Raw genomic sequence first — 13,682 nt, forward strand, 5'->3', positions numbered from 1 at the left:
TTTCAGTCAAAAACACCCTTATGAAAACGTTTTCCTGAAGAGCCTTGCTTTTCCCTTAAACTTCTATTCCCTCCACCAACTTTCCACTCCACAGTTAAAGACATCATGCACTTCTGATTACTTAAACCAGGAACATAGCAGTATCCATAATGCCATCACTATCTGCACCACCACATGCAGTCCAGTCAGAAACCCTCTCTTCAGATGTCTTAACATTAACCCCTTTACACCTTCACCTTCCTGCCTTTGAGAGAATCTTTCCTCTTTAGCCTCTGATCCCCTCTGACTCATTGGCTGTAGGACAGCAAAGTCACCTTCTTAAAACATAAATTGGATCTGATCAACTCAGTTTGAGCCCTTCCATGGCTTTTTTACATGTATCTGCTTTGGAATACGGGCCCACTGTATTTTTAGGACTTTGGACCATGCCTCATATGTAGTTTGTGCTCAGGAGGTACTCTCAGAATGAAGAAAGCTTGATGACCTAGACACGTTTCTAAAAAATGCAAGGTCCTCATCAATTTTTTTTTTTTTTTTGAATGATCACAGTAAGAGTTGGAATGGACCTTAGAGATTATCTGGTTCAACCTCCTTTCATATCTAATTTCACAGTGTGTGCCTGGCTCAGCATTTTGGAGCTATTTTGTTGCTAGCCTCTGCTTCAAGTTCCTGTCTGATCAGTCTCTGGTCCTATGTATGCACTATCTACAGTGCCTCTTGGATTGGGTTCTTTTTCATCGCTTCTGCAGCCAGACCTCATCCTGTCTCTTTTCACTTTGTGTTCAGATTATTGAGACGCATAGTAGCTCAGTGTCTCTCTGATTTTCTTTCTTCCAGTATTTAAGCAGATGTATCTCCCCAGGTAATTATCAGTCTGCTGTTCTTCTACTTAAGAACATACCTGACTGATCAAATCTGAATTCCTTTGCTTGAAACGAAGGTGTAGGAACCATCTCATCTTCACTCTACCTATTCATGCCACCTCACAGACACAGCCTCTCTTTTCCTGACAAGACTTATGATAAAGAGGTGCTGGTTCCTAGATTTTTTTTCAAGGTATTACAACACTTTCCTCATGATCAAGGTCACAACTTTGTCTCAAAGACCTAATTCCTAATGAATCAATTTCACATAAGTTCTCAAAACATAGGTCATAATACTTAATATCACTTATTATGTACTTGCATTTTAAAGATATTTCTTATGCAACAAAGTAGCTTGAGGGGGACCAAATTGGCAAGTGTACCTTTAAAAATCAGAGATAACTGTGTAAATACTAGAAAACTTATTTCCATAAGGAGCCTAAGTCTTCTAGGGGATGTGGCAGAGAGAACTTTTGGATTTATTATTGGGCTACTGAGATACTGGGATAAACATGTCTCTATAGAGAGAAGAAGCAAACGTTATTTGTTTTTAAAAATGTTTATTGATTTATTTGTTTGAAGAATAGAAGTGGGGGAGTGCAGAGGGAGAGAGAATTGGAAGCAGACTCCACACTGAGCATGGAGCCTGACTTGGGGCTCCATCTCATGACCATGACATCACGACCTAAGCCGAAACTGAGAGCCTGATGCTCAGCTGACAGAGTCACCCAGGTGCCTGAAAGGTTATTTGGTTTAAAAAAAAAAAATAGGGCACCTATAGTGGCTCAGTTGGTTAAGTATCTGCCCTTAGCCCAGGTCTTGATTCCAAGGTCCTAGAATCGAGCCCCTTGTGGAGCTCCCTGCTCAGCATGGAGTCTGCTTCCCCTCTCCTGCTGCCTCTCCTCCTTGCTCGTAATCTCTCTCTCAAATAAGTAATAACAAATCTTAAAAAAAAAAAAATCAGCTGTCCTGGTAAGAGAGGGAATTAAGGTAAAATGTGCTGTCTGAGATTTGGTCTTGGTTGACACCAGGGCAATGTATTTCTCGTATTTTCCCAAACAAGGAATAATTCAGACAAGTTCATCATCTCTTTAAAATTTTTTAAAAAATATTTTATTTATTTAGTTGTCAGAGAGAGAGAGCACTTGTGTGAGCACAGGCTGGGGGAGGGGCAGGCAGAGGGAGAAGCAGACTCCCACTGAGCAAGAGCCCAGGCAGGGACATGATGCCAAGATGTTGGGATCATGACCAGAGCTGAAGGAAGATGCTTAATTGACTGAGCACTCAAGCATCCCTCTTTAAAATTTTTTTAAATAAATGTGTGTAATTGGGGCACCTGGGTGGCTCAGTGGTTTAAGCCTCTGCCTTAGGCTCAGGTCATGATCTCAGGGTCCTGGGATTGAGCCCTGTGTTGGGCTCCCTGCTCAGCAGGGAACCTGCTTCTCCCTCTCTCTCTGCCTGCTTGTGATCTCTCTCTCTGTCAAATAAATACATAAAATCTTTTTTAAAAAGTGTGTAATTAATAAACTCTAATGTTTGCACTGGCAAATTTAACTTTTTTTTTTCACCTAAAAAAACGCAAGGCCGGAGCCCAATGTGGGGGCCTGAATACACTTCCCCGAGATCAAGACCTGAGCTGAGATCAAGAGTCAGAAAGTCAACTATGTACAAGTAACTCCTCAACCTGTAGATTTGCTGAAGTGTGAATGGGAGTCAAGAACATTGTGGAACTAATTTGGAGGTGACTATCTGAGCTCTGAAAGAAAGAGCTTTCAATAAATATATCCTATGTGAATGAATTGACCTCAACCAAAGAGTAAATCTCTTGGAGTTTTGAGTGTTGTTACTTTGTGAAAATATCCCTTAAAACACTGTCCATTGCCAGTTCTGTGTTACTGTTCCTGAATGTTCTTAAGATTTGGAAGGTCACAGGACACATCCCTTAGGGACATCAAGACTCTACAGTGATGAGTTTGGTAGTTAGAGCTCCCCATGCCAATCAGCCAGTGGAGACATTTTGGCTTAAAGAAAAATTGATACTTGGACTTCGTAAATATTTTGTTCTCATGGCCTTGGGACTTCCTGATCATATAGCTATTTTGAGGAACATTCCTGTTAAAACTCATAACAGTCCTCCAAAAAATGGAAACATGTTTTCCCTTCACCTTTCTTTTTATTTCTTTTTTATTTTTTTAAAAAGATTTTATTTATTTATTTGTCGGAGAGAGAGAGAGAGAGAGAGAAAGAGCAAGCGCACAGGCAGACAGAGTCAGAGGGAGAAGCAGCTCCTTACCAAGCAAGAAGCCCGATGTGGGACTCCATCCCAGGATGCTGGGATCATGATCTGAGCCAAAGGCAGCTGCTTAACCAACTGAGCCACCCAGGCATCCCTCATCTTTATTTTTAGAAGACCAGTATTTTTTTTAATTTTTTATTTTTTATAAACATATAATATATTTTTATCCCCAGGGGTACAGGTCTGTGACTCGCCAGGTTTACACACTTCACAACACTCATACACATACCCTCCCCAATGTCCATAATCTCACCCCCTTCTCCCAACACCCCTCCGCCCAGTTTGTTTTGTGAGATTAAGAGTCACTTATGGTTTGTCTTTTAGAAGACCAGTATTATGGGAATAAAGGAAGCAGTTTATCCAGGAAGAAGCATATCCAGGAAGAATCTGAATCATTCTTTGTAATCAAATAATTTCCTGCTTTGATAACTCTATAATTTGGCTCTTACCAAATAAACAGCAATATAAAATTCCTGGTTCATATATTGCATTCTGGGTTGCCTCTTGAAATACTTCAAAATGGTCTTCTCCTATAGTAAGACTGGATTAAATTTTTCTAAACAGCATGAACTTATCCACCGTATTTCATGGAAATGTATCTTAAAAATGCCAACATCTCAGCACATTTGGGTGGATCTGTCCACTGGCAGGGCAAAATAATCACTTTCTTTAATCTTTAAAACCAGCTGTTCACAGACATTAATTGCCATGTCACTTACACTCCTCGAAACAGTGTCATTTGACAAAGACACACATTTTAATTTGTTTGCTGCGTCTGGTCCTATTACACTTGATACCTAGCCATTGTCAGTAGTAAAAGAATCTCAGATGCTTAACTGACTGAGCTTTAGGTGGTTGGCATTGTTGTGCAAGATGTAGTGATTCCAAATAGGGCATTTTGAGAATAATTGTATTCATATAGCATTAGTTTAGAACATAAACCTTTTTTAGTTGAAAACATCACATTTTCAATTAGAACACAAAATTAGTGCTTTTTTGTTTTTTGTTTGTTTTTTGAGGATAGATGCATTGATTTTGAAGTCAGGCAGTGATGTAGAAGGCTGTGTATCTTCATTTAACTAGCCCTCGTAATGCATTGACATTTTCATAAGAAAATAAGTAGTTGCATACTTAATGTCTGGGTCAGCATATTTTTCCACTTCTTTTTTTCTTTCACTACAATTTTGAGTATCATCCAATAAAGTAAAGAAGTTATTTCTCATTAATTATTATCTTTAGGCACTTTTGCATAAAAATGCATAATGTATGTAAACCCATAGTTCCTTAAGTTACAACAGAATCCTAATGCCTGATTAATTGACTTATTTTTTTATGTATTTATTTAATATACATTTACAGAAGAGTTACTCTTTTCCAGGCAGTGTGCTAGATTCCAGTAATATAAATAAAAATATAAGATTTCTGTGTACCTCACAATCTAGAAGGAGAGAAAAATTGTAAAGATGGAATTATAATACAACAGTAGTGAGACAGGGAACTATGGTTAAGGTATGCGAACCCAGAATATCTATAATGATTAATTCTACCTGGAAAGCTCAAGGAATTACACAGTGATAACCTTAGCAGTCAGAGTTCGGTTTGCAACTTTTTCTGTCCTATCTTGGCCCTGCAGACAGAAAACATCTGAACACCAAGAGTCTAATGACCTTGGTTGAGTGGTAGAGATTTGGGGCGCCTGGATGGCTCAGTGGGTTAAAGCCTCTGTCTTCACCTCAGGTCATGATCCCAGGGTCCTGGGATGGAGCCCCTGCATTGGCTCTCTGCTCAGCAGGGGGCCTGCTTCCCTTCCTCTCTCTCTGCCTGCCTCTCTGCTTACTTGTGATCTCTGTCTGCCAAATAAATAAATAAAAATCTTAAAAAGAAAAAAAGAGAGAGAGAGGTAGAGATTTTATGATCCTGTTGACATGCCATAGCCAGGGCAGCTGGACTAGTGTGGAACGCAGGTAACCTCGCTGCCCCTGCTTACCGAGAAGCACTGACTTCCACTTCTGTGGCTTTGGGTCTCAAATCCCATCCTCCTCTGCATTCAGTGTCTACTGGCATTCTCATCTCCTGTCATTTTACTGACATTTTACTGGCCTATTTCTATTCATTTGGGGGTTAAATATCTTCTTCAGCAGTCCTTTCCCTGGCCTTTTTTTTTTTTTTTTTTAAGATTTTTATTTATTTGTTTGACAGAGATCACAAGTAGGCAGAGAGGTAGGCAGAGAGGGGGAAACAGGTTCCCTGGTGAGCAGAGAGCCTGATGTGGGGCTCCATCCCAGGACCCTGGGATCATGACCTGAGCCGAAGGCAGAGGCTTTAACCCACTGAGCCATCCAGGCGCCCCTCCCTGGCCCTTTAATCTATATTAGTCCCTTCTCAAAATGTTCACCAAACTCTTTGAACTTTCCACCATAACCTTTCTAGCAGTTTATAATCACAGCTTTATTTATATGTCTGTTGATTCATATGGCAAGGACAGTGTCTACCTGTTACTGTGACATTTTCAGTACCTAGCACACATAGTACCTACTTGGGGAATGATTGAAGTATTTGTGATTTATACAAGCAGCACAATCTTGGATGTAATGTACCTCAAAAAAGGAGACCATACCCTTCTGAAGATGCCCCCCCCCCTTCTTAAATTCTTTAGTCTTTCTTATTTCTTGCCAATGGGTACTTTACCTTTGTGGTTGCTCTGAGCTGAATTAATTATGTACCTAATCAATTGTGAGGGTCCATACTGCAGGGACACCCACGGAAGAGCCCTCCCTGTTCTTTACCTAGCAGCTCCAGTCTTGGCTTGTGTGAATAATGACATCAGGACTGTTCATTATCCGTCACTTTATTCTTTTTCAGGGTGGTATAGGCTTCTGATCCTCTGAAGATATGCCAAAGGTGTTTCAGCCTGTAAAGTTTCGAGGGGTGTGCTGGTTGGGCTGATGATACGAGTATTCTGGCATTTAATTTTCATTAACAGTAGTGATTGTAACTAACATTTGGTAGCAACGGATCATTTACAGGATACAGTCTGTCGTACACTAGTTGCCTCAGGGAAAAAGTTTGGGGCAGGGAGTCTGATGCATGGAGTTGAAAGGATTAAAGAAAGCATCAGTAGAGTAATACCCTCTTATCCGTGGTGTTGCTGCCCGTGGTTTCAGTTACCCATGGTCTGAAAATATTACCTGGAAAATTCCAGAATTAAACAATTCATAAATTCTAAGCTTCTCGAGCCCCTGGGAGGAGCGTTATGAATCTGCGGGGTGTGCTCCGGTCCCGCCCCGGACCTGCAGCCGTCCTTTCCCGGCGCATGCGCACTGTGTGGGCTGCGGCCCGCTTGGGTTTTCAGATCTCCTGCCTCGGGGACTGCAGGGCCCGTGTTTAGGTAACCTTTATTTTACTTAATAATGGTCCCAAAGCACGAGTCAGTGATGGTGGCAATTAGCATATGGCAGAGAGAAGCCTCAAAGTGCTTCCTTTAAGTGAAAAGGTGAAAGTTTTCAACTTGATAAGGAAAGAAAAAGAACCCTATGCCTCGGCTGCCAAGATTTACGGTAAGAACAAATCTTCGTGAAATTGTGAAGAGGGAAATGGAAATTTGCGTTAGTTTTCTTGTTAATCTCTTACTGTGCCTAATTTATAAGTTAACTTTATCATAGGTATGTCTGTATGGGAAAAAGACGGTATATGTAGGGTTTGGTAAGAGTTCCTGTTTCAGACACCCATTGTGGGGTCTTGGAATGTATCCCCTACAGATAAGGGGGAACCACTGTACCAGGAACAATCGTGGGCATGGGGGGGGGGAGATAGTCCTTGATAAAGATCAAATTAAAATGAAAGAGTCAGGATTTGGAAATGAGAATCTGAGAGAAGTCAGTGGTACGATAAGCCAGTTCTTGTTATTTTTAAGGATTTATTTATTTGAGCGAGAGAGCGGGAGCACTTGAGCGCCAGGGCAGGGGAGGGGCGTGAAAGGTGCAGGGGAGAGGAAGAGAGGAGCTCAAGCAGACTCTGCGCTGTGGAGCCGGGGACTCCCATCTCACGACCCTGAGATCACCACCAGAGCTGAAACCAAGAGTCAGCCACCCAACCAGCTGCACTACCTAGGTGCCCCACAAGAAGCTGATTCTTTAACATGTGAAACGGCTCAAAGCAGCAAGACTCGTGTACTATGGTCACAAGTACGAGTCCTTCTGGAGGGAGAATGGGCCCCTCCCTCTGGGTTAGGATTGGCCTCCTGCCTCCTGGTTGCGAAAGGTCCCTCCCTCCTTTTTTTTTTAAAGGAAGGATTTTTTTTTTAAAGATTTTATTTATTTATTTGACAGACAGAGGAGATCACAAGTAGGCAGAGAGGCAGGCAGAGAGAAAGAGAGAGAGGAGGAAACAGTCTCCCTGCACAGCAGAGAGCCGTGTGTGGGGCTCGATCCCAGGACCCGGAACCATGACCTGAGTTGAAGGCAGAGGCTTTAACCCACTGAGCCACCCAGGTGCCCCTGGTCCCTCCCTCTTTACGTCAGGCAGGCGGTGCCTCTCACCAGCCACTACTTTCCCTACTACAATTGTTATACATTATTAGGAGCACAGTATGGAATGTCTGTTTTCCCTGCTAGACCTTGCAGAGAAGGGATGATTTTGTGCCTGAATATCTCTATATTCCCAAAGCCTAGACAGATTCTGAATAAAGGGTGATATCCAACCTATGTGGCCAATGACTGAATATGGACAGAGTCCCTTCCAAGCCCTAAAACGTGGTCACTGATTATGGCACTATGCAGGGAGACCCTCTTCCGGTGAGGAGGGGTGGACAGAAAATGGCGAATTACTTCTACACCCAGCATTTGGTAGGTTCCAACTCTTCGGCTTAGTCCCTTGGTGAGAACAGGTCATGGCTCATCTACTTAACTCTGGATACGTGCATCAGCTAGTCTGAACAGCCTTCTGCCCTCCGTCTGGTTCCCTGTCTCCACTGGAGTTCCTCCTGGAAGACTAGCTTTCAGTCTCTGTTAGCTCAGAGCTTTGCATAATGGTCTAGTTTACCTCAAATTTACCTATAACTCATGTGATCACCTCACTCTACCCTGTCCTCCTGACTTTGGCACTTAGCTGTCTGAGCTTGGGAAAGTTGCTTTACTCCTCTAAATTAAGTTCTTATCTCTAAAATGCAAACCATAATATCCACTTAATATGTTTTGTGTGAGGGTTAAATGAGTTAGTGTATGTAAATTATTTAGCACAAGGCTTGAGACGTAAAAAGATTCCAGGGGTGCCTGGGTGGCTCAGTCAGTTAAGTGTTTGCCTTTCCCTCAGAAAATGATTCCAGGGTCCTGGCATGGAGCCCACATCGAGTTCCTGCTCAGCAGGGAGTCTGCAACTCCCTCTCCCTCTTCCCTGCCATTCCCCCACCTGATTAGTGCTTGCTCTCTCTTGCTTTCTCTCAAATAAATACATACATAAATAAAGATACCAGCTGACAGTGTTAGCACTGTACCGGTAGCAGAGGCTTCTCAAGGATCTGGTATGAGAAATGTTATAGTCCTTGTGCCCAGACTGGGCAAACCTGGCATTCTCTAAGCCTAAATCTGAACTGGATGTGGCACAGACTATACTGCTAATCGACTCACACCCCATATCCATTCTCTCCTTCAGTTCTTCCTTCAGTTAAAGAATTCCCAAATTTCAATGGGTGCATGGCTGTCCAACTAGGGACTACATTCCCCAACCTCTGGCCAATGGGATAGAAGCAATAGAAGCAGAAGTCACATGTACTAGTCTACTTTCTCCTTCTTGCAGACTGTGGTGTGGTTAGTCATCTCTAAAAATGCAGATGAGGGCAACACTCTTGGATATAGAGGAACAAAAATAGAGAAGGGTTGTGTGTACTTGAATGATTTCATGGAGCAGAGCTGTCAACCCCCAGAATTGTCTATCTCTTAGGTTGTTATGGGAGAGAGAGAAGTGTCTTCAGTATTGTTGTATTTGGGAGTCTCTATGGTAAACAGCTTGCTACAATATGACTAATACACCAGCCTGGTGAGAATGTGATTTGGTTGGACTCCAGGAGAAAGAAGAGGAAGTAGTGGGAGAGAACATAGGAAAGCAATTAATATACTGAGCACCTGTGTTTTATTCTCTTTTTTCCTCTTGTAGTCATGTTAGTGAAAGTAGACAGCATTTACTAACACATTCATGTCATTTCTGCATAAATCAACGAGAAGTCATGTGGTATCCTGTGGAATACCACAGGAAAAGAACCATATACCTTGTGTGTTGTATGAGTTTTTATGACGTATGTGAGACATGTGTGAAAGAAAAGCAAAGTATGTGGCAGCTTCCTTGAGGAGATAGCTTGGAATGCTCCCTCACTTGAACAGCCCAGAGAGTCCCCTGGCTGAGATACTTTCTGAGAAGTGGGTATTCTGAGAGAGGTGGCAGTTCTTACTGCCTGAGAGGGAGATATGTCAGGATAGATTGGGGGGAGGGATAATTGACCTGAATGTGCCAGTTATAATTTTTAGCAGAAGCACACCTCTAAAGGAATTCACCTCCAAAGTCAATGGAGTGTCAACTGACGAAAACATTTTTGTGTTCTTGAGCGTGACTCCCACAAACTGAGTTACTGACTGAGGCAACTGAGAGGGAGCGAGAGGGAGAGCCTTGAAAAGGCCCCTGCAGGAAAACTCAGAGTGAGGACAGGTCTGGCCTCAAGGTTGATCTTAACAGAAAGAGAATGTCTCTAGCCTGGTTAAATTAATATAATCTTATGTAGGTTGAAGAGAAATAAGTGTTAGTGACAGAACTGATGCTCTGGAAGCTGTCAAAATCCTGTCCAGAGTTGACAGGGAGCTTTTGTGACCGAGCCAGCAAGTGACTGTAACTGACGGATAGGACAGTGTTTGGGTATGAAAGACAGCTTTAAAGAAGCTGGCTAACTAGAGTCCAGAAGAGTATACCTCACATAAAGTGCTTGCAGTTTCTGTCTGCAATTGCCATGTTGACTATTTCTTATTCCAGTAATGAATTTAATACTAAATTCCTTGTCGGTTTTAAAATAAAGATTTAACTTCTGATGGTTGGTAGAGTTCTGTTTCTTCTTTATTTACAATACCTCAGCACATCAACTTTACACAAACCTCAGTTGCGCACTTCCAGCTGCGAAATTAATTGGCACCTGGAACAACCTAGCAGAACTTAGGTCTCAGCTAAGCTGCTAAGAGCTTAAAGAGGTTTCTGGGGAAAATAATTACAAAAGAGGCGAGGTGGAGGCTAGGAAAAGAAAGGGGAGGAAAAAGAGTGTTGCATAGGTTATTGCAACCTTGGGAAGAGAAAGGTCGCTGAGGCAAAGTACGTGCATTCAGGAGTTTGAGTTGTCTTGCCTCCCCCTTGGGAGGAGATGTCAGCCTCTGTGAGGAGGGCCAATGGGACTCCAGGGAGAGAGTTTGAGACCTCTCAGGAGCTGGGTAGAGCCAGGTCTGCTCATTGTTGTAAATATGAAGGGAATTTGAAAGTAACTCGGGAATGTACTTTGGGAGTTATCCTTAACTATGGGAGTAATTTAAATGAAGTTTACCACCGATTTTTCATATTTTAAACATCTGCAGTACTCCACTGCAGTGATAACATTTTAAAGTGTGCTGTTCTTATGGTGGCGTCTATTTGCTTCTACAGGTGGATAGATTTGTAAATAAGACAAGGTTTTTGCTTGCATGTTTGGGGCTGATCCCAAAGTCATCACAAGAGCAATAGCCATTAAAATCACAATATATAGATAGGCTTCACATTTATAAAAAAAATTCAAGCTGGAGAGAATTTAATACCATGACTACTAATACAAAATCATGTTATTTTTTAAATTGTTTTTTTGTAAAAGACTTTATTTATTTGAGAGAGAGCGCGAATGAGTGAGTGTGCATACCTGAAGGTGGGGAGGGGTAGAGAGAGAAGCAGACTCCCTGCTGAGTAGGATGGGTGGATGAGGCTCAATCCTAGGGCCCTGGGGTCATGACTTTATGAGACTGACGCACTGAATACTGCGCTAAGAAGGCACTGGGGTCATGACTTTAGCTGAAGGCAGCTGCTTAACTGACTGAGCCACCCGGGTGCCTCCAAAATCATGTTCTGTTACTTTATTTTTTTAAAAAATATTTTATTTATTTATTTGACAGAGATCACAAGCAGGTGGCGGCGGGGGCGGGGAGGGTCCCTGCTGAGCAGAGAGAACCAACGTGGGGCTCCATCCCAGGACCCTGAGATCATGACCTGAGCCGAAGGCAAAGGCTTAACCCACTGAGCCACCCAGGCACTCCTGTTACCTTATTTTTATATAGAACTTTTATAGAGATGATCTCCACTGATTATTATGGGAACCTAGCAGTTGGTATTATTATTGCCCAAATCCCCACTATTTCCTGGAGGTTGGGGTATGGTCTTCATGGCTGTGGGCATAAGGAGCAGTGACAGGATTGGTGGCTGGAGCAGAAAGTCCACATCAAAGACAAGGGTGAAGGAAATGGAATGAAACGGAATGAATGAGCCAAGCCAAGCTTGAGGGAGGCTAACGTCCAAAAATTCAACAGGGGTGTTGAAGCGTCCTCAAAACCCAAGGAGGCTGGAGGAGCAGATAGCATCAGGAAAGAAGGGTGCCCACCCATGAATGAATGGTGAGGTAGGAGCATGAGGACAGAGTCTAACACAGCAGGGCCCCTTACCTTGCACAGACAGACAAGACTCATGAGACCCTGAAAGCTTGAGTGAATTTATTAAAATAAATTTTAATCTGAAAATAAATCTTTTCTCCACTAATGACCTTTGGTGGGGGGCAGGGAGAGAGAGGGGAACTCTGCCTACCAATTCAAAGCTTTTACCAGTTCTTTGTGTCACATACCCTAGGGCCAGGATTTCTCCCTTTGTACAGAATAACCCAATAAAAGGTGAGGCCGGGAGTTCATCCACATGGGGAGACAGAACGGAATCTAAATTATGTAATAAAAGAGTAGAAATTTGGGGCATTGTCCCTGGGTAGCTCCAAGGTTTCAGGGGCTCAAACTTGGAAAAGAGGGGCGATGAGCTATGAAAAGAAGCCGACAATATTTAAACAGTTTAAGACCCACAAACAGGCTATGGCAGTAAAAGGTGATCCAGGTTGGAAAGTGGTTAGTAAACGATTTGTGGGTCACCTGGATGGCTCAGTAGGTTAAAGCCTCTGCCTTCAGCTAGGGTCATGATCTCAGGGTCTTGGGATCGAGCTCCGCATCGGGCTCTCTGCTCAGGGGGGAGCCTGCTTCCTCCTCTCTCTCTGCCTGCCACTCTGCCTACTTGTGATCTGTCTGTCAAATAAATAAATAAAATCTTAAAAATAATAATAATAATAATAAATACCTACCTCTGAGATAGGTATTTACGAGGGCTTATATAAAATTAAAAAAAAAGTGGTGGGGGTGGGGAAGAAAGAGAAGAAGTGCATCCCTAATCTCGTCATTGTCATCTTCCCCTATTATTCAGATATATTTCTTCTGGGAGACTTCTAGGTGTGCCCAGGACTCTGAGCATTGCTGAATCTTGACATTTTAAAACAGCTTAATGGGGGTGCTTGGGTGGCTCAGTGGGTTAAAGCCTCTGCCTTCGGCTCGGGTCATGATCTCAGGGTCTTGGAATTGAGTCCCGCATTGAGCTCTCTGTTCAGCAGGGAGCCTGCTTCCTCCTGTCTCTGCCTGCCTCTCTGCCTACTTGTGATCTCTGTCTGTCAAATAAATAAATAAAAATCTTAAAAAAAAAACCCCACATCTTAATGTTCTGGTCTCTCCCATACCCAGTTAAAACAAACCAACCACACATAAAACTACATTAATTCTTAGTGGTGGGTGTTGGGATATACAGAGAAGTATAAGATGAGGGTCATGTTATCAAAGAGATGACAAAGGGTTGGAAAAATAGTTGCAAGTTTAGCCACAAAAACACACGTATAGCTAATGTTCCATATAAGGCTTTTAAGTGGTGACTGATTAATGTTGATTGTAAGGGTTTAGGAGATGGGCAAGGAAGAGAATGCTAGAATAGTGGGACCATCAGAGAAGAATTCACTGAAAAGGTGAAACATGAATTGGTGCATAAAAGATGAAGAATTAGGGGCGCCTGGGTGGCTCAGTGGGTTAAGCCTCTGCCTTTGGCTCAGGTCATGATCCCAGGGTCCTGGGGTCGAGCCCCATATCAGGCTGTCTGCTCAGCGGGGAGCCTGCCCCCCCCCCCACCCCGCCTGCCTCTCTGACTACTTGTGATCTCTCTCTGTCAAATAAATAAATAAAATCTTAAAAGAAAAAAGATGAAGAATTAGATTGGTGCAGAATTCATCACAATGAGAGACAAATTGTAATTTTATCTAAGAACAAGTGCTCATTTTCTTCTTTATGTGAACTCCATTCTCTCCTTTGTTTTTTATTTTTTAAAAATATTTTATTTATTTATTTGACACAGAGAGAGAGAGAGAGAGAGAGAGAGAGAAAACAATCAGGGGGAACAGCAGAGGG

The 13,682-nt window shown here is 42.6% G+C and overlaps 1 long non-coding RNA gene across 3 annotated transcripts in view; it reads left to right on the forward strand.

The window, feature by feature from the left end:
* The first annotated feature begins 6,467 nt into the window (after positions 1-6,467).
* Positions 6,468-13,682, forward strand: part of LOC309858860 — a 348,226-nt gene continuing 341,011 nt past the window's right edge. Inside the window, exon 1 of one of the 3 annotated variants that reach the window (XR_014308388.1) lies at positions 6,468-6,716. This is a non-coding gene — a long non-coding RNA (uncharacterized lncRNA). The remainder of the gene's footprint in view (positions 6,717-13,682) is intronic. The other 2 variants (XR_014308389.1, XR_014308390.1) reach the window with 2 other exon arrangements.

This window comes from Mustela nivalis, assembly GCF_964662115.1.
Source record: "Mustela nivalis genome assembly, chromosome: 2".
NCBI classification, from domain to species: domain Eukaryota; kingdom Metazoa; phylum Chordata; class Mammalia; order Carnivora; family Mustelidae; genus Mustela; species Mustela nivalis.